The sequence below is a fragment of the Adiantum capillus-veneris genome, chromosome 3, assembly GCF_014529385.1.
Source record: "Adiantum capillus-veneris isolate H3 chromosome 3, ASM1452938v2, whole genome shotgun sequence".
NCBI classification, from domain to species: Eukaryota; Viridiplantae; Streptophyta; class Polypodiopsida; order Polypodiales; family Pteridaceae; genus Adiantum; species Adiantum capillus-veneris.
Window position 1 is genome coordinate 100,858,756 of NC_140933.1, and position 13,489 is coordinate 100,872,244.

Sequence of the window (13,489 nt, forward strand, 5' to 3'; positions counted from 1 at the left end):
AGGGAAAATAGGGATCCAAAGGGGGGGCCATATACAAAAGAGCCATGCGCAACAATGGGCTAAAAAGACCCTAAGGTTCAACCCATTAAGACTTCCAAAATGCTAAGGTTCCAAAAATCAAAGGTTGTGTCCAAAGGTCAACCCTAGGGGAATTGGATGCTTTGTGTGTGTACAAAAAAGTCTTTGCAATCCCTACTTGGGAGGGGGTGAGCCTTGCATGTAGGGGATGAGAGAGAAAGCCACACACACACACACAAGCTCCATTTACACAAAGGGAATAAGGGACACATGTCATCTCCCTAGGCCAAATGCCCACAAGGTGTACCCAATTCCTATTGGATGGCATTGGAGGTGGACCAATGAGAATTAGGCTAGAGTAAATCTAGTTTAATTAATTTAAAAACACTTAATAAAAGAACCAATGAGAATTAAGTCCTCTAGAAGACTATTGGACAGTCTCCCAAGGGGTCCAATCAGCATTCATCAGCCCAATGGCTTGCCTGATTCCTATTGGCCAGGAGGCAAAGGGGTCCAATGAGAGTTTAGTTGAATTATTAAATTACCTAAAGCTCTCACAAAAGGGGAAAGGGGGACACATGTCAGAAGGCTATCACTTATGCTGCTTAACACTAGAATGGTAACAGGACACTTTTATGTCCTTGAACACTTTTGTGTCCTGTTAAGTGACCATTTTGCTTGAATTATTTGAAGAGTATGAAAATGAATTTCTAGGTGCTATATATCCACAAAGTTGCCTTGTGAGCTGAGAAAAACTTAGCATTTTTTTTGGAGTATCAATCTCACCATTAACCTTACTCTTTCACAACATTTTTGAACCTAAACTGTGTGAAAAAACGAGTCCTGTTTTTGGCTTTTTTTCAATTTTTGGCAACTATACCACGAGGTTTAGATGGCTAGAGGTTAGGCCTTCATAGTTCTCAACATGTTTTGATGCTTGTAGGGAGAGCTAAGTGTTAAAATTGAAAGTTATGACCAATTTACAAGAATTGCATAATCCTTTTTTTGGCCAAAATTAGCACTTTTATGATTTTTTTGGTGGCTTTCTTGATATCCAAATTCAATTTTTATTGTGTAAGTGTAATGTATAACATAAAGCTAATCTTCCTTGAGTTTTGGGGGACCTAATATGCTATATAGCATAGTATATGATGATGGTTGAGTTTTTTGATTGCTGAAGAATACGATACATTTTAGAGTAGCAAGTATAACTTTCTCAATATTGGTAGTTTCTTAGGCCAATTGTGTGTCTTTTGCAGGTAGTAACCATATCTAATCATAGACTACAAACTTGGCTAGATATTGAGTAGTTTCTATGGGTTTCTAGAGGTCATAATGCTAAACCCAGTTTTTTCATGTTTGCTGTATTTAGCACTTTATCATTGCCCCCAAAGTTCCAATTGTAAGAGATCAATTATCCTTTTGACATGCTCCATGGCTCCTTTTGAATCCAAAGGCCCAAAGGGAACTAAGAAAACATGTATATAGTATCTATATTGAGTGTGACTGTAGAAACTTTGATGATAGGTCCGCAGAATGGCAAAACTGCAACTTTTTTGTACCTATTTTCTTTGCCCAAAAAAAAAATAGTGAGGTAAAATCAACCATATGTTTTGGTCACCAACCCACTGAAGTTAACGGGGCATTTTATCTCATCTCCTACAAAAATCCCCACTCTTATTTATATGCAATCAACCGTAAGAAATTGCTGTTTTGGGAAAAATGCACTGGTCCTTTGGAGGCTTGTAGTGACCAAGGGATGAGAAAAATTACAAGTTTCTCATTTTTTCCATATGTAGTAGTTATTGAACTATAAGCTCATGAAAGGATTTTTCAAAATGAGTGGATCTACTATGGTTTTGGAAATTTTTCCCAAACCCCTGAAAGGACACTTTTATGTCCTGTTAGGTTACCATTCTAGTGTTAATAGTCATTGGCTTGACCTGGGGAGGTCCAATGAGGGTAGAGGAAGAGAAAATAGCGAGAGGGCTTGCCCAAGAGAGAGAGGGGGCTGAATTTTGCAAGGCATTATCACACACACACTCACACAATCCCATGTGTGAAGTAAAGAAGACCATCTCTTCCCAAGCTTTAATGGAGAGCTTATCTCCTACTCCAAGCTTGTGAGATAGAAGCCTACATCGATCGACATAATTACTAAGCTAAGCTATGCTAATATGAGTGATTATGTGAGCAGATGTACATCTTTCTCGTAAGATACTCATTCTTCCTCTCAATCTACTCTCATACCCTGCTAGCTCTCACCATCTTCGAAGGTGTGTGAGGTCTTGGGTCTGAGACCGGGGATAATTGATGTTGTGTTTGCTAAGTGTTTTGCTTAGTGCATGAAGCTTTCATCTTCATTGCACTAGCTAGTCTTGAAGGAACACAAAGAATTGTATTGTACAATGTCTCTCTTGATGGGAGAAACCATAATACAAAGCCTTTTGGAGGGGGGACCGGCTCCATGCAAATCCGGTCCTCAACTGTTGTCAATAGCTTAATTTCTCTCTCTTTTGAAAGTATTGTTCATGCTATCTAACTAGGTGTTATGCTTTTTGTTGCTCTCTCCACCCAAGCACTCTTGTAATTCTCATTAGGAATCTATTCTAATGAAATGCCGACTATGTTCATGCTAAATTCCGCTACACACAAGTTTTTAGGCCATTAAATGTTACATTGGTATCAGAGCACAAGGTTTCTCTTTTCTTGCTCAAGAAGGGAGGTCCTCAAGCTAGCTATAAATGGTTGGTATTATTAATTGCCTGTGAGTAAGTAGAATAGGGATTTTTCAGCCTTGGAGTGCGCCTGCCTTCGTGCAGTTAACGGGGCATCACCGTCGAGAGCTATGGTCTTAATAGTGGAGTCCTACGGGGCTTAACCACTATTGAGCTATTAGAAGCTTGATAGGAGCCGGTGATGTCCGGTGATGTTTTGGTGTTGAAAGACCCTCTCTTCTATTCCTTGCAATTAATGGTATTCGAGCCACGGGTACAGTAGCTTGAGTGATTTTTCTAAAGGGGTAAAGAGGAGTAGCAACTAGGGCTTCAAGTGCCAAAGTACACCTAAAAGTTGTTAGAATGGTTGACAATAGTAAAGAGAGTGAAATTAATGTTGATAACTTTGATTTTGCTAATGAGCAAGCTACTAATGATGCTCCGATGCTTGTTAACTATCTTGTTTCTAGGCTTCAACAAGCCATGGGCAATACATCTCTCCAAAGTGAAGTGCAACGGCAGCTCTGTGCTCACGGGATTCTCCAAGCTCATCACCATGACGAGAGAACACCTAGGAAGCCTCCTTGTGAGATTCCCAAAAGAGGTCTCTCTCCGATTCGGGAAGAAGAAGAGAATCCATATGAAGGGCTCAAGAATTTACTTCTTGATGATGCATCTCCTTCCCAAAGGAGAACTCAAGAGCCTCCACCGAAGGAACGAGAAAGAAGTGAGTCTCCCGCCACCTCGGCGGAGATGGCTCCACGAAGACAGCAGGCTAAACGCTCTCCATCACCACCAAAGCGAAGAAGACCATCACACTCTTCTCCACACCATAATTCAAAGAGGGATGATAAAAAGCAAGAGAAGAAAAAGGTGAGAAAGAGGACACCCTCTTCTCCATCTTCTTCCTCTTATGAATGTGATGGTGAAGACGACGAAGATCAAGACAAGAAAAAGGCGAGAAAGAGGTCACCCTCTTCTCGACCTTCTTCAAATTCTTCACCTTCTGAAGAAAGTGATGGTGCAACCTTTGAACCATAAAAAAGAAGAGGCCATAGGAAATCCTATGCCGCATGGAAGAGGTCATCCAAGCTGAAGAAATTCAAAGAGGGAGGAGAGCATCTCTTTCCTTACCTACGATGGAACCTTTGGTGCTACGGACAAAGTCTTGGCCTTTATCCAACAGTGTGATGCGGCGTTTGGAGATGAGGGCTTCACGGAGTCCTCTAAGCTACGCCATGTAGCTATGCACTTTCAAAAGTCCGCCAGACAATGGTGGTCTAGCCTACGAGCCAACGGTGAAGCTCCACGAACATGGAAAGCTTTAAGAGCTTCCATTATGAAGCAGTTTTTGGCCACCGATGCCAAAGACAAAGTACTCACCGAATGGCGAATCTTAAAGCTCTCTCCCTATGAATCCATCCACAAATATGTAGACAAGTTTTGGGACCTACAACTCAAAGCCACTGTCTTCAAAAAGTTGGATTTTGGAGAGCAAAAGCAACAATTTTGTGCGGGCTTAACTGAAGAAATGGCGGAGTATGTCAACTCCCAAAGGCCACGTACCATATCGGCGGTAATACACCATACTATGGTGGCCTCCCGAATCAATTTCCAAACGGGGGCTAAAAGAAATAATAAGCCCATGGAAAACAAGGGTTCCAACGAGCCTAAGGGGAAGGACAATGTCCAAAAGTCTCCTAAGGGCAACTCCAACAAAGCTAAAGAGAAGGGAGTTTACAAAGGTAAAAACAAACTCTCTCTTGAAGAGCTTTAGCGTTATCGCAAGGATAACCGGTGTTTCAAGTGCGGCGAACAAGGGCATGCGTACCGCGCTTGTCCCCAAAAGAACAACCGCCAAGATCCTCCTAGATCTTCCTTGGTTGAAATCCAAGAGGAGGAGACTCACCAAACTCACCACAAAGGATCTCCTCTATGCCATGCTTGGGGAAAGGTAAGAGAACATGATGCTTTTATTCTCTTTGACCCTGGTTCTACTCACCATTTTATATCTATAGAGTTGGCCACCAAGCTAGGCATACAAGCTTACGAGATGGGAGATGTCCTACCCGCAGACAATGCCTTAAAGGGGCAAGAAGCTTCAGTCACTCCCTTAATCCGGAAATTGAGGCTTCATGTCCAAGGCTATGTGGACAAAGAGGACATCTTTATCTCTCCTCTCAAGCATGAGGATGTAATCCTAGGGGCACCATGGTTTGACCGCCTAGCTGCCAATGTTAAATTCCCTGAAAGGAGAATCTCCTTTAAGTTTAGGGAAAAAGACATGTATATAGATGCTAACGAAATGGGTAATACTATCCCCATTGTACATACACCAGCTTTCAACAAGCAAAAGAAAATCAAAGCAATCAAAAGGAATTAGAGTTATCCAATTTTCTCAAGGGGTTTCAAGATGTTTTTATTGACGACATCCCTTGTGAGCTACCTCCTAAACGAGGTAATGATGACCGTGCAATTGAACTTCTTCCAGGAAGTTCACCACCTAACAAACCTCCTTATAGAGTTTCTCAAGCTCAACATAGGAGATTATGCGGCAAGTGCCTGAGTTAGTTGAGAAGGGCATGGTTAGGCCTAGCTCATCTCCATTTTGCTCACCTGTGCTATTAGTGCAAAAGAAAGATGGCACATATCGTATGTGTGTCGACTATAGAGCACTAAATAGGATCAATATCAAGAATAGGTTTCCCATTCCACGGGTAGAAGAACTATTTGATAAGCTACAAGGATCGACCTACTTCAGTAGGATTGACCTAAAAAATGGCTATCATCAAATAAGGATAGTTGATGAAGACATTGTAAAGACCGCATTTCGCACCACATTTGGTCTTTACGAATACATTTTCATGCCTTTTGGCTCGACCAATGCACCCGCCACATTCAACTGCTTGATGGAGAAGCTGTTCAGGCCTCATCGAACCTTCACTGGAGTGTTCTTTGATGATATTATCATCTACTCTAATTCATTAGACGAACACAAGCAACACCTCTAGGTAATATTTCAAGTTTTAAGAGAGAATAAACTTTATGTTAATCGAAAGAAAAGTGAATTTTTCTTGCAAGAGATTCAATATTTAGGTCACATTATCTCTCAAGATGGCATCCAAATGGATCCAGCCAAGTTAGAGGTAATAAAAGGATGGCCTAAACCAAGGAATCTTCATGAACTAAGAAGCTTTATAGGTATGTGTGCATACTATAGAAGCTTCATAGAAAAGTTCTCACAAATTGCGGGACCATTACATGACCTAACAAAGAAAAGCTTTAGGTATACATGGTCTGCTACGGAGAACAATGCTTTCGAAAAGCTTATCTCTCAACCTGTGCTTACACTACCGGATCTCTCAAAACCATTTGAGGTCCAATGTGATGCTTGTGGTGATTGCCTTGGAGCTGTTTTGCTCCAAGAAGGGCACGCTATAGGTTATGAGAATCGAAGGCTCGACCCTGTTGAGCAAGCTTTAGGCATATATGAAAAGGAACTCCTTGCAGTTCTACATGCCTTAGACTCATGGAAGCACTATTTATTGGGGACTCCTTTTATTCTACGAACGGATCACCAAAGTCTTAAGTACTTCATGACGCAGACCAAGCTCTCCGACAAACAAATGAGGTGGGCAAATTTTCTTTCGCAATTTCATTTTCATATTGCTCACATTGCTGGAAAGCATAATCAAGTAGCTGATGCACTATCAAGACGACCGAGAGTGAATGCGGTTTCCATAGCCACTCACAATGATCCATCTTCAATGACAGATGAGTACGCTATTGATCCCGATTTTAGAGATGTGATTTCAACCGTTGCATTAGGGAAGAAAGAAGAACCATTTACTTTACAAGATGGTTATCTTCTCTATGGCAATAGACTATGTGTTACTAACTCACTATGTGAGAAAGTAATGTATGAATCTCATGCTCCACCTTATGCGGGGCATAGAGGGATTCAGTCTACCTTAAAGGGAATTAAAACATATTTCTATTGGCCTACCATGAAAGTGAACATACAAGAGTATGTTTCCAAATGTGTGGTATGCCAAAAGACAAAATTTGATAGAGGGAAGCAACTTGGATTGCTTCAACCCTTGCCAATCCCTAATTCACCATGGGAGAGCATATCCATGGATTTTATCTTTGGATTGCCTAAGTCTATCCATGGGAATACGGGAATATGGACGATAGTAGACAGGTTCAGTAAACAAGCTCATTTTATACCTTTCAAAAAGACTATCAAAGCCCATCAAATGGCAACCCTCTTCATTTCACAAATTTTCAAGTACCATGGCTTGCCAATGTCCATAGTGTCGGATAGAGATCCTAGAATGACCAGTAATTTCTGGAAGGGTCTCTTTGAGAATTTAGGGACAAGACTAAACTTCTCTTCGGCCTATCATCCACAAACGGATGGCCAAAGTGAAATAGCTAACCTAACCATTCTCGATCTACTAAAAGCCTATGTAACGAAAGTAGATCAAAGATCCCAATGGGAGAAGTACTTACCGTTAGTGGAGTATGCTTACAATAACACTGTACATACTTCCACGGGAAAAGCACCTTTCGAGGTAATTGAGGGGAGATTAAAAAGTCCCTTGATACTTAAGGTACATGGGAAGATCTTCGCTGCAGATGAGTATAGCCGAGACCTACAAGAATCTTTTCAAAAGATTAAGGATGCTATCTCTATCTCACAGCGAAGGCATAAGGCTGCTGCTGACAAGCACAGAAGAGCCCAAGCCTTTAAAGAAAATTATTGGGTCTTATTAAAGTTTCCCAAGGCTCGATTAAGGCACACGACGGGCAAGAATCCTACGGGACACCAAAAGTACTATGCTAAGCTAGCAAAAAGGTACTATGGTCCCTTCAAGATTCTTAGGCCAATCAATGAGATGGCCTATCAACTCAAGTTTCCCAATCATTGGCTCATACACAATGCTTTCCACGTGAGCCTATTAAAGCCTTACAAAGGAGAGCCACCTCAAGAACCAACTATTGAAGACCCACCGGAGATCGAGGACCAAGAGGAGGTGCTGCAACCCGAGTCCATTCTCCGACATGAAGACAAGGTATTAAGAGGCGGTAAGACTATCCGAGGATATCTTATTAAGTTTAAGAATTATCCTTTTGAAGATGCTAGATGGATGCAAGGCATACAATTAAATTATAACCTAAACCTTGTCAATGCTTACAATGCTTCCCAAGAGTAAGCAAATGTACAAAATGTTAAAAATGAACAAAGTTTTTTGTCTTATAAGACTCTCTTTTTCTTTATTGTGCACAAAAATGAAGTAGTATGCATGCTTAGATCAAGTTTGCGGAGACGACGTCTCCCAAACACCAAGTAGAGCTTGTCACTCTACTATGGAAGACTAATAGGACTAATGTGCAGACATGCTTGCGGCAACCTCAGGCTCTCAAGTACCAAATGGACTAGTCATCCATTGTGGAATGATGTCATAGGGTAACATAGGGATCCTCTACCCGCTAAGAAAAGGACTCATGAATATGCTTTATCTTCTCTACACCATAGTCGAGGACGACTATGATCTCAAGAGAGAGGTAATGTCGTAATAATCAATATCTAATTCTCCTAAATGATTTTCTCATGTTAAACTGATCATTTAATATGGGGAAGTGCCAGGGGTGAAAAAGCTAGAATATTGGTTAAGCTAGCAGACCGGCCATAGTAGGGATCCAAAGGAGGGAAAATAGGGATCCAAAGGAGGGGGCCATGTGCAAAAGAGCCATGTGCAAAAGAGCCATGTGAAACAATGGGCTAAAAACACCCTAAGGTTCAGCCCATTAAGACTTCCAATGTCATAAAATCTAATATCTAATATCTAACCAACCCAAATGATTTTCTCATATTAAATTGATCACTTAATGTGGGAGAATAAACGGGAACAGGTGTTAAGATATAGACATGTGCTTATAGATATATCTCAACACGGGGCCAATGGTAAAGGGGACCAAATGAGAGATGGTCTATCAAAGAGCAAGGCTAACAAATGGAGCATACGACCTTAGGGTTAGCTTCATTGAAGACCTCCAATAATGTGTGTAAAAGGCCTTTGACCTTAGGTAAGCTAGGGCTGAGCTTGAGGCGGAGCTTGAGGCGCGGGAACCCGACCCAGCTCGAGGTGCTTGTCCTGCTTGATGACTAAGGTGCTTGAGGTTCTTGATGATTGAGGTGCTTGAGATGCTTGAGGTGCTTAATTATTGAGATTCTTGAGGTGCTTGACATGCTTGAGATGCTAAGGTTGCACTTGAGGTGAGAACCCAGCCCAAGCTTAAAGTGCTTATGAGCCAAGCTTGTGGTGGGAACTGGGCCTATGCATGAGGGGCTTGAGGTGTCAAACAGTCAAAGATTCAATCCCTACAAGGAGGGGGCAATCCCTACATGAGGGGGGATGAGAGAGAACACGCACACACTCACACAAGGCATGCATGGTACAAAGAAAGCAAAAGGGACACTTGTCAAGTTCCCCCTCATGTTGCCCTCATGGTGTGCCTGAAGCCTATTGGTTGGCCACCCAAGGGGTCCAATAATAATTTTGGAGATTTAATTAATTGATTTAACATTTATCTAGCCCTCTCTCTCAAAGGGGAAAGGGGGACACTTGTCTCAAGGCTACCCTTGCTGCTTGTAATGCCTCCTGCTTGTGATTGGCTAGGCCTGGAGGGGTCCAATGAGCTTCAAGCATAAGCTACAAGGGGGGGGTCGACCCAAGCAAGCTAGGGGGTTGCTTAGGGGGTATACTCACCCACACACACTGATAAACACTCTCATCGTGTGCTATGCAAAGTGCAAGAGCTCCCTCTCCTTCTCCAAGCAAGTAGAGGTTGAGAGCCTACACCAACACTCTTGGATATGGAGTGCAAATCCAACCAAGAGCCATGCTTCAATGCTTAAGCTTGCCATCTCCTTCTTCTTCATTACTATGCTATTATGTATGCTAGCAACAAGAGTTATGTTAAGTGAGGAACTAATTCTTTCTCCTACGAAATGTTTCTTCTTCCTCTTCCCTACCCTCATTCCTTGCCAGCTCTCTCCACCTTCGAATGTGTTTGAGGTCTTCGGACTGAGGCTTTGGATAGTTAAATCTTTCTTCAAGTTTATGTTATGTTTGTGATGCATGAATCTTTCCATCTTCATTGCATCACCTAGGTCACAAGGAACACAAAGATTGTATTGTAACAAGTCTCTCTTAATGGGAGAAATCATAATACAAATGCCTATTGGAGGGGGGACCGGCTCCACATAAATCCGGTCCTCAACTGTTGTCATGTTCTCTAAATTCTCTCTCTTGCAAAAGTATTGTTCATGCCAAGTTAACTAATTGCTATGATTATGTTGCTATCTTCAATTATGTTCACCCGCTATGCTCATAAAGTCATTTCTCAAAATTACTCTCATTAATTCCACTACTCTCAAATTAAATAGGCCAATTCCATTAAATTGGTATCAGAGCATTTGGTTTCTCTTTTCTTGCTTAAGAAGAGAGGTCCTTCAATAGCCTATAAATGGTTGATGTTGTTAATTATAATAGGGTAAGTGGAACTGGGATCTATTATCGATTTTGTTGAGCCCACTATGTGGGGGTTGGTGCACACCTCGGGAGCTTTGAACTTAATAATGGAGTCTTTTTAGAATTGTCTACGGCTTTACCATTATTGAGCCATAAGAAGTCCGAAAGGAGCTAGCCCTTGGCAACTCTGCTATGTTAGACCTACTCCTCTACTCTCTTTAATTAACCACTTCGAGCCGTGGGTGTAGATACTTAAGAGTCAATTTTCAAAGGCTAAGAGGAGTGGCAACTAAGGTTTTGAATTGCCAAAGCATACACTAAGTACATACATAAATTTTGTTAACATGTCTGACAATAATCAAGAGAGTAGAATGAACATTGATAGCTTTGATTTTGCACATGAAGGTGCTAATGATGATGCTCCCATGTTTGTGAATTATCTCGTCACTAGGTTGCAGCAAGCTATGGGCAACCCTACTTTGCAAGCGGAAGTTACTCAACAACTTCGTGCTTATGGAATTTCCCTTCCTCTCCAAGAGGAGAGAGAGCTTAGGAGGCCTCTTGAAGAGACCCCCAAAAGAAGACTCTCTCCCATTCGAGAGGAGGAATCCAAAGATCAAGAAAACAATGAAAGTTTAAGTTCCTCTGAAGATGTGGCTCCACGAAGACGGCGATCTAGACGATCGCCCACTCCTCCCAAGAGGAAAAGATCAACACATAGTCCTTCTCCTCATCACTCTGAAAGGAAAGAGAGGAAACAAAGGAAGAAAAGGGCTAGGAAGAGGTCACCCTCTTCTCCTTCTTCTTCACCTTCCTCCTCTTCTGATGAAAGTTATGGTTATTCTCCTAGAGAATACAAGAGGGGAGGACATCGCAAATCATTTCCTGCATGGCGAAGGTCACAAAAGCTAAAGAAGTTCAAGGAGGGAGGAAAGAGTATCTCTTTTCTCACCTATGATGGCACCTTCGGTGCTACCGACAAAGTGTTGGCCTTCATCCAGAAATTTGATGCGGCCTTTGGAGACGAGGGCTTCACAGAGTCCTCTAAGCTACGCCATGTTGCTATGCACTTCCAAAAATCAACTCGTCAATGGTGGGCTAGCCTTCGTGGAAATGGTGAAGCCCCAAAGACATGGAAAACTCTACGAGTTTCCATCATGAAGCAATTCCTTGCAAGTGATGCAAAGGACAAAGTGCTTACTGAATGGCGCAGCTTGAAGCTTCTCTCTCATGAGTCTATCCACAAGTACGTAGACAAGTTTTGGGATTTACATCTCAAGGCTACTGTCTTTCAAAAGATAGACTTTGCCAAGCAATGGCAGCAATTCTGTGCCGGATTACCTGAAGAGATGGCCAAATACATCAACTCTCAACGGCCTGGTACTATTAGCGAATTAATCCATCCCACCATGGTTGCTTCATGCATCAATTTCCATCAAGGGGCTAGACGTAATGTCAAGCCCATGGAAAACAAAGGCAAAAATGATGCAAAGGGGAAAACCAATGTTTAAAATACTTCCCAAGTCACTTCCAGCAACAACAACAATCGGTCCAAGGAGAAGGGAGTTTACAAAGGTAAAAACAAACTCTCTCCTGAAGAGTTTGAAGCTTTTCGCAAAGACCATAAGTGTTTCAAGTGTGGGGAGCAAGGACATGGCTATCGTTCTTGCCCCAAGAAGAATACTCGCAATGAGACTCCTAGGGCTTCCACCATCGAAGCTCCAAAAGAGGATGCTCATTGCAAAGGATCATCACTTTCCTATGCTTGGGGAAAGGTAAGAGAGCATGATTCCTTCATCTTGTTTGACCCTGGATCTACTCTTAAATTCATATCAATGGAGTTGGCCACCAAGTTGAGCATTCAAGCTTTTGAGATGGGAGATATAGTAGTGGCTGATACAGCTTTCAAGGAATAACAAGCCTCCGTTACTCCCTTGATTGGGAAGTTGAGACTTCATGTCCAAAGCTATGTAGACAAAGAAGACTTCTTCATCTCTCCTCTCCAACATGAGGATGTTATCCTAGGGGCACCATGGTTTGATCGCATGGCTGCCAACATGAAGTTCCCTGAAAGGAGAATCTACTTCACCTACAGGGGAAAGAACATGTATATAGATGCTAGTGAGCATGGTCGCACTATTCCACTTGTAAATCCTCTTGCTTTTGATAAGTCAATGAAGAGCCTAGTTTCTGCGTACATGAGTTTTGTCAAAGAGTCTCTAAAAGATACTAATGTTTCATCAAATGTAAATGGTAGGAATCAAGAAGAGTTAGACTTGTCTAATTTTCTAAAAGGATTCCAATATGTATTCATCGATGATATCCCTATGGACTTACCTCCAAAACGAGGGGATGATGATCATTGTATTGAGCTCCTTCCTGGAAGCTCACCACCTAACAAGACTCCTTATCAAGTCTCACAAGCTCAACAAGAGGAGATCATGAGGCAAGTACAAGAGCTGGTAGACAAAGGGATGGTGAGGCCTAGTTCCTCTCCCTTTTGTTCTCCAGTCCTTTTAGTGCAAAAGAAAGATGGTACATACCGTATGTGTGTGGACTATCGAGCACTAAACCATATCACTATCAAAAACAGATTTCCCGTACCTCGGGTAGAAGATCTGTTTGATAAGCTACAAGGCTCTACCTACTTCTGTAGGATTGACCTTAAGAGTGGCTATCATCAAATAAGGATAGTGGATGAAGATATCTTAACACTAGGTTGGTAATGGGACACTTTTATGTCCTGTGAAGTGACCATTTTCCTTGAATTATGTCAAGAGTTTCAAAATGGATTTTGAGGTGCTATCTGTCTAGAAAGTTGTCTCATGAGCTGAAAAAAACTCGACATTTTTTTGGAATATCAATTTCATCTTTAACCTTGTCCTTGCACAACATTTCACAACCTAAACTGTGTGAAAAAACGGGTCCTGTTTTTGGCTTTTTTCAACTTTTTGCAACTATACCACTCTAGAATTCATGTTTGTGAGGTCTATAATGCTAGAGAACTATCTTTAGTAGTCCTCAACATGTCCTGATGCTTTTCAGGAGAAATAAATGTTAAAGTTGTAAGTTATGACCAAATTACAAAAATTGTCAAATCCTGTTTTTTAGCCAATTTTAGCTCTTCTATGATTTTTTTGGTGGCTTTCATGATATCCAAATGCAGTTTTGATTTTCTATGTCGCATATTGTAACATAAAGCTAATATTCCTT